Below are 6,052 nucleotides of genomic sequence, written 5' to 3'. Positions count from 1 at the left end.
GTGGTTAAATGTTTGGGATTTAATTAAGTCACTGTGTGTGTGTGTGTGTGTGTGTGTGTGCTCAGATGGCATGAATCTTTAAAATTCATGCAACACAATTTAGGCATTTCCTACTTTTACTGCCACAGTGGAAGTAATATCCACCTCAATGAAAATTGACAGTGGGTCACTTTGCAGCAGTTATTACACTGACAAGCATGTTTCAGCCGATAAAAGATATTCCTCCGGCCTCTGTGGCTAACATGGTTGCATAAAACAATAGCTGAGGAACACATGAAAAAACATTGCTACCTTTTAGCAATGTCTGTGCCAGTTAATATTTTTTTCCCATAATCAGACATCAGTCAGCGCTGTCTGTGGAGACCAGTCAGCAGTGAAAGATCATGTTGTCTATGACCAAACCCACAATTTTTTGGTGCTGAAACAGGGTTTGTGTTACTGTACTACAGAACCATCACCCATCTGACCCCTCAGAGCACTACCGATATATATTCCTGTTTCGTTGGATGTTTAAGGTATTATTTTTTTGCCGACTCACCTCATACCGCTTTTCTCCTGAGTGTTTCTCAGCCAGCAGCTCTCCTATTAACCCTTGGCGGTCAAAATGTTAAATCATTCACTGACCTATGCTAATTCAAGTAAAAAGAGGATGACTTATCATTTTTATAATTTCCAAAGCAGGACGGCCTTATGTAGCTGCTTGACCCCTCCTTTCAATTGTTTTCTCATGGCACAATTTTATAGTTTCATAATTCATGTAAAGCCAATTGTCAGAAGTATGGACACACCTACACCTTTCTATGTTTACTATTTTTAGATTGCACTATACATCTTAAGGCCAAAATCTATGAAATGACCCATTTGCAGATTACGTTTATGTATAAAAACACTTACACGGTTGTTTTGTCTTGAAATCTTGAGAATTTTCAAAATATATATATATTTCAAATATATTTTTATTAAAATACCCCTATCCAACAACACAAAAAGTATGGAGATGCAGACCTGTACAGAATCATTTAAAATATATAACAAAATAAACAAATAAAACAAATAATATGCAGTTATGGTCAATTTTTGAGAATGACACAAAAACAGGTTTTCAAAAAGTTTGCTGCTTCTTTTTTATTATGGCAATTTGCAATTTTTCAGAATGTTATGAAGAGTGATCAGATGAATTGCAAAGTCCCTCTTTGCCATGAAAGTGAACTTAATCCCTCCAAGAACATTTCCACTGCACAAGTGAGAGTGTTGACGATCACAAGGCTGGAGATAATTCTTTCATGCTGATTGAGTTAGAATAGCAGACTGGATGCTTTAAAAGGACGGTGATGCATGAAATCATTGTTCTTCCTCTGTTAACCATGGTCACATACAAAGAAACATGTGCAGTCATCATTGCTTTGCGTTAAAAGGGCTTCACAGGCAAGGATATTGCTGCTACTAAGATTGCACCTAAATCACATGAAGATGAGAAGTTCAAGTGTTGTGAAAAAGGCTTCAGGGTGCCCAGGAAAGTCCAGCAAGTCCCAGGCCCGTCTCCTAAACATGATTCAGCTGTGGGATCAGGGTGCCACCAGTGCAGCGCCTGCAGCAGGCAGGTGTGAGTGCAAGTGAAGACTTTTGGAGAAAAGCCTGCTATCAAGAAGGGCAGCAAGAAGAGGCCAGTGGACAAACAAAAACCAACAAATTCTGACAATCTCTAAGCACTGATTATGAAGGAATGAGTTGCCATCAGTCAGGATTTGGCCCAGAATTTGATTGACAGTTGATTGAAAAAAAGGGCCAACACTGCAAATATTCATAAACTTGATGTAATTGTCAATAAAAGAATTTGAATGCTTGTAATTATACTTCAACACACCACAGAAACAACTGACAAAATGATCTAAAAACACTGAAACAGCACTGTTTGTGTCATTCTCAAAACTTTTGATCATGACTGTATAATAATACATCATTAAAGATATTTAAATAATTCATTTAAAAGCAAAAGAAACATTGTCCAACAAATGTTAACTTCAAGTTCAGATGAACTGCTTATAATTTAGCAGACGAAAGTCAAGGTCTCCATTGCCTCAAACTATTACTATGAATTCGGTGGTCAAAGATCAAGGTCACAGATGGTTATCACTGAGGTGATGGTTTTCTGATGCTCAGTTGGTTTGCCGAGACATTCGTCAAGGGGGCAGCACTTCTATTAGTATGAAACATTTTAAAGCTCAAAATTAATTTATTTATGATCCGGGGACGTAATCTAGGACAGGACCGAACCGAATCTACAAGCAACAAGAGTGTCTTGAGGCTGATTACATCAGGCTGGTGGTGATGTAGAACAAACACGGTCCAGTGGGCACCGCAGAATTCTGTCATACTCATAAAGTGTGTGTGCTAAACGCCAGTCTAGCACATTGTCATGTTGCTGACATCCGCCCTGTCACTGGAAACTGACCCTTGGAGTCTAGCTTCCTGCAGGGCCAACACAATGGGCTCCTAATATTAGCGACACTCTGTTTTTATGCTTTAACTGTTTTTATCCTGAATTGTTTCAATTCAATGGCCCAGTGGACCTTTTTATAAACCTAAATCATATCTCATGTGAAAATCAAGCTGTAGCTGCGAGCCACCCTGAAAAAAAATTAAATCCCTAATTTCCAGCAGTTATTGACTTTGCCTGACCAGGGACTGTAACAAAACCTGTGAACAGAAAGGAAGTCGCATTGTACACCAGGAGGGTATGGATCATTATTTCAGTCTACCTGTAATGCCGTTTTTTACATGGCAAGAAAGGAGATCTGGAACGATGCCTGGACATGGCGAGGAAGAAGGATGAATACGCACAACATCACTAAACAGGGGTTTAATACACAGTGAAAAGGACAGGGGAGACATCAAGTAACAACGACACAAACTGAGCAGATTTATACAATCAGACACAGGTGAAAACAATCAGGAAACATAATAACACAGGACCAACATGAGACTCCAGTCCGAATCCCACCCGGAGTTGCCCCTTCCGGACCGGATCATGACACTACCTCAGGCTGTTAGGCGGATAGTTATTTCCCACACTTCATTTGTTGCTTTTTCATGGTCTTCCCCTTCGCTTTCTATTTCTATTCTGATCCTTTTCCAGCTTCAAAGTATTAATCTGGTGCATTCTCAGGCCTGTGCTGATATTTTCTGGCATCATTTTGTATAACAATATGGCCTTTGAAAAACTAAAAACTATCTGATTGTTGTGCCGTACTCATTTTTAACAAATTAAATTTTTTACACCAAAATCATGAAAAAATTTTGACTAATTATGAGCAGGAAACAAAATGCTAATTCGTTTCTGTGGATACTTTGTTAACGTCCTTATGTTTGACTGAGATTGACGTACATGGGTAAAAAAACGTCCATTTATCCTTCTATGAATTAAAATTCTTCTGTGAGTTTGAGGAAATGAACCATTTTGTAAGAAGCTTTGAAGAATAAACATTTACACCTTCAGGGTCTATTTCAATCTTATTTAACCTGGAAAAAAGTTTAGGTTAATGAACCACAACTCAGTTTAACTGCCAAGAGTGGTTTCAGCATTTGGCCTTAAGAAGTAAATTTGCTGTACTTTCCTTTTTTCTGGTGAAGGTGTAATATTAAAGTTCCCTCCCTCATACCAGCATGTACTAAAAATGGCCCCCATAAAAACGTCTAGAGACAACAGAGAAATTAGCATGCAAAATCTTCTTCTGCTGTTAGTTGCCCGGCAACACAATCAGAGCTTTAGTTTATTGGTCACTGACAGAGACCAGGTGAGGACAAGCCCGGTGGAAGTGGCAGCGTGGGGTCTATCAAACCCACCTCTGCCCTGCTGTCCTGTGCAGTGCTGTTTTCTGTCATTTGTCGACATGCTGATTCATTCCTTGGGAGGCTGGGTTGAATGTTGCTGCTGACCCACGGTAATTTGTCCCTGTCATTGTTAGGCCTGTCATCCTGTGCCGTGCGGAAGGCAAAAAATAGCAGGGACTCGATCTGTGATACGGGTTTTCCTGTGGAAGCAATCCGGCTCAGTTACAAAGAAAAATATTTTTTAAAAATACACATATTTTTTGGTGTAAATTGTTTTCCATTCTCATTTTGCAGCTGGACATTTTCCACATTTAACGCACAACTTGGCCATTTAATCAGACCTCCTTCCTCGTCCCAGTATGTATGCATGGGAGGGAAATCGGTTTGCTGTTCGTCCAACTCCGCTCTGACTGGTAGTGGTATTTAGCTTTTTATGAAAATAAGATCACTAGGTGTTACAGCGTAGAGCCCAGTTCAACATGAACGTGCAGGAGTAGCTTGATAGTCACATAGTCTATGATTGTTAGTCCAATTTAGTCCAATTTCATTCTGGTTAACAAATTAACATTATTTTAAAGGTCTGGTTTTACAAGACACATGTAGCAATGAAGTGTCATTGCAAATACAGCATTTATCCTACCTAACTAGCTAAACAAGCTAATTGGTTTACTTCAAAGGTAAATTAATGTGTGCTTCATTCCTCAGACCAACCTTTAAACCAGAGTCTATCTGTGCAAAAGGCCTGTGCCTTCATGGTTTTGGTCCTCCTCACGGGGGGCTGCGCAGCTAGGCTTGTCAAAGCACTTGTAGCTCTTATCTGAAGTGGATGAGAAGGAGCAGGGGCTCAGGGAAAGGGAAGAGGAGGCCATGTCCTGTTTGGGTCATCTGAGCTGAGCTGCACTACTGTGGGAAAGAGGGTAGCAGAGTACAGCCAGAGGTCAATGTGATGCTGGTTTAACAAATACACGTATATTAACCTGGAAACACATTGGAAGCACTAATTAGCATTACAACGGACAGTTCTAAAAGTTCTAAAGGTAAAAGTTATTTTTTATAACTATCAGTGCTTATTAGAAATGGTAATTATTAACAACTATGTAATGCCTGGGGTCCCAGACCGAACCATGTTATAGTGTTGCTCCGGCCCCCATGACCTTTTGATCCTGGTTGTATTCACCTGTGTTTGTCTAATCAAGGTCCCCTTGAGCAGAACACCCTCCCCTCCCACTGCTCACCAAGGCTGATGGTTAAATGCAGGGGACACATTTCATTGTGTCACAGTGTGCTGTGCTTGCTGTCTGTCATAATGACAAAACAGTCAGTTTCCTTACTTTCCTTATTTGTGACTAATCTGTGTTGTTGTGTAACTGCATCTCCCACACGCTACAACCATGAGAATTCTACTACAGCTAAATCGGTAACTAAATTCAAGGTTCACTTATTATCTTGTGGTTAGCAAATGATGCATAGCTTCATTAATAATTAATCACTTTGAAAATAAAAGCCATTAACCACCTAAGCTAATGAAATACTCCCATGGTTGAGGGGGTTTCCTCTGTGCAAAAAAATTCTCACAGCCCTCACTGATTTTTAATTGTACACAAATAATTAAAATGTCAATAAAACATGAATGGTTTCCTTTACGGAATCATTATAGTTCACAAATTATTTTCTCAGTACATAAAAGATAGTTTAAATGAGCCTACAAAAAACTGTTTAAAATAATGCATAATTATTTATTAAACCTCATTTAGTAATAAGTGAACCTGGAGTAAAAAAAACACACACACATACAAATAGTACTACTTTTATCCATTGGAATATACATTTTATGAAATATACCTTTATGAAACAAGACACTGGCTGTATAAACATTTGGAGTCGTAAGAGTCGGTGGTCCAATCATAACAATGTAAACAAGGGAAAATACGGCCATTCGTTTACAGCCGGCCCACTTCCTATAATTCTTTGTCTGCTCTGGGAACGACTTTAACATCCTTCCTGCATAAAAGCCCTGTAGCCTGACGAATTTCGAAGCGGCCTTTAAAGACATAATTTCATACTGTTACAACTGTTTACATCCTAAAGCATACTTCCAATACAGCATTGTTTCTTGATCTCACTCGCTCTATACGGTACTGTGCAAAAGTCTTAGGCACCTATACAAATCAGTGAAAACACAACCATGTAAGATGCAAATACTTTTTGTTAACGTAACAAA

The sequence above is a fragment of the Denticeps clupeoides genome, unplaced genomic scaffold (assembly GCF_900700375.1).
Source record: "Denticeps clupeoides unplaced genomic scaffold, fDenClu1.1, whole genome shotgun sequence".
Lineage (NCBI taxonomy): Eukaryota > Metazoa > Chordata > Actinopteri > Clupeiformes > Denticipitidae > Denticeps > Denticeps clupeoides.
Note: the sequence above shows the minus strand (reverse complement) of the source record.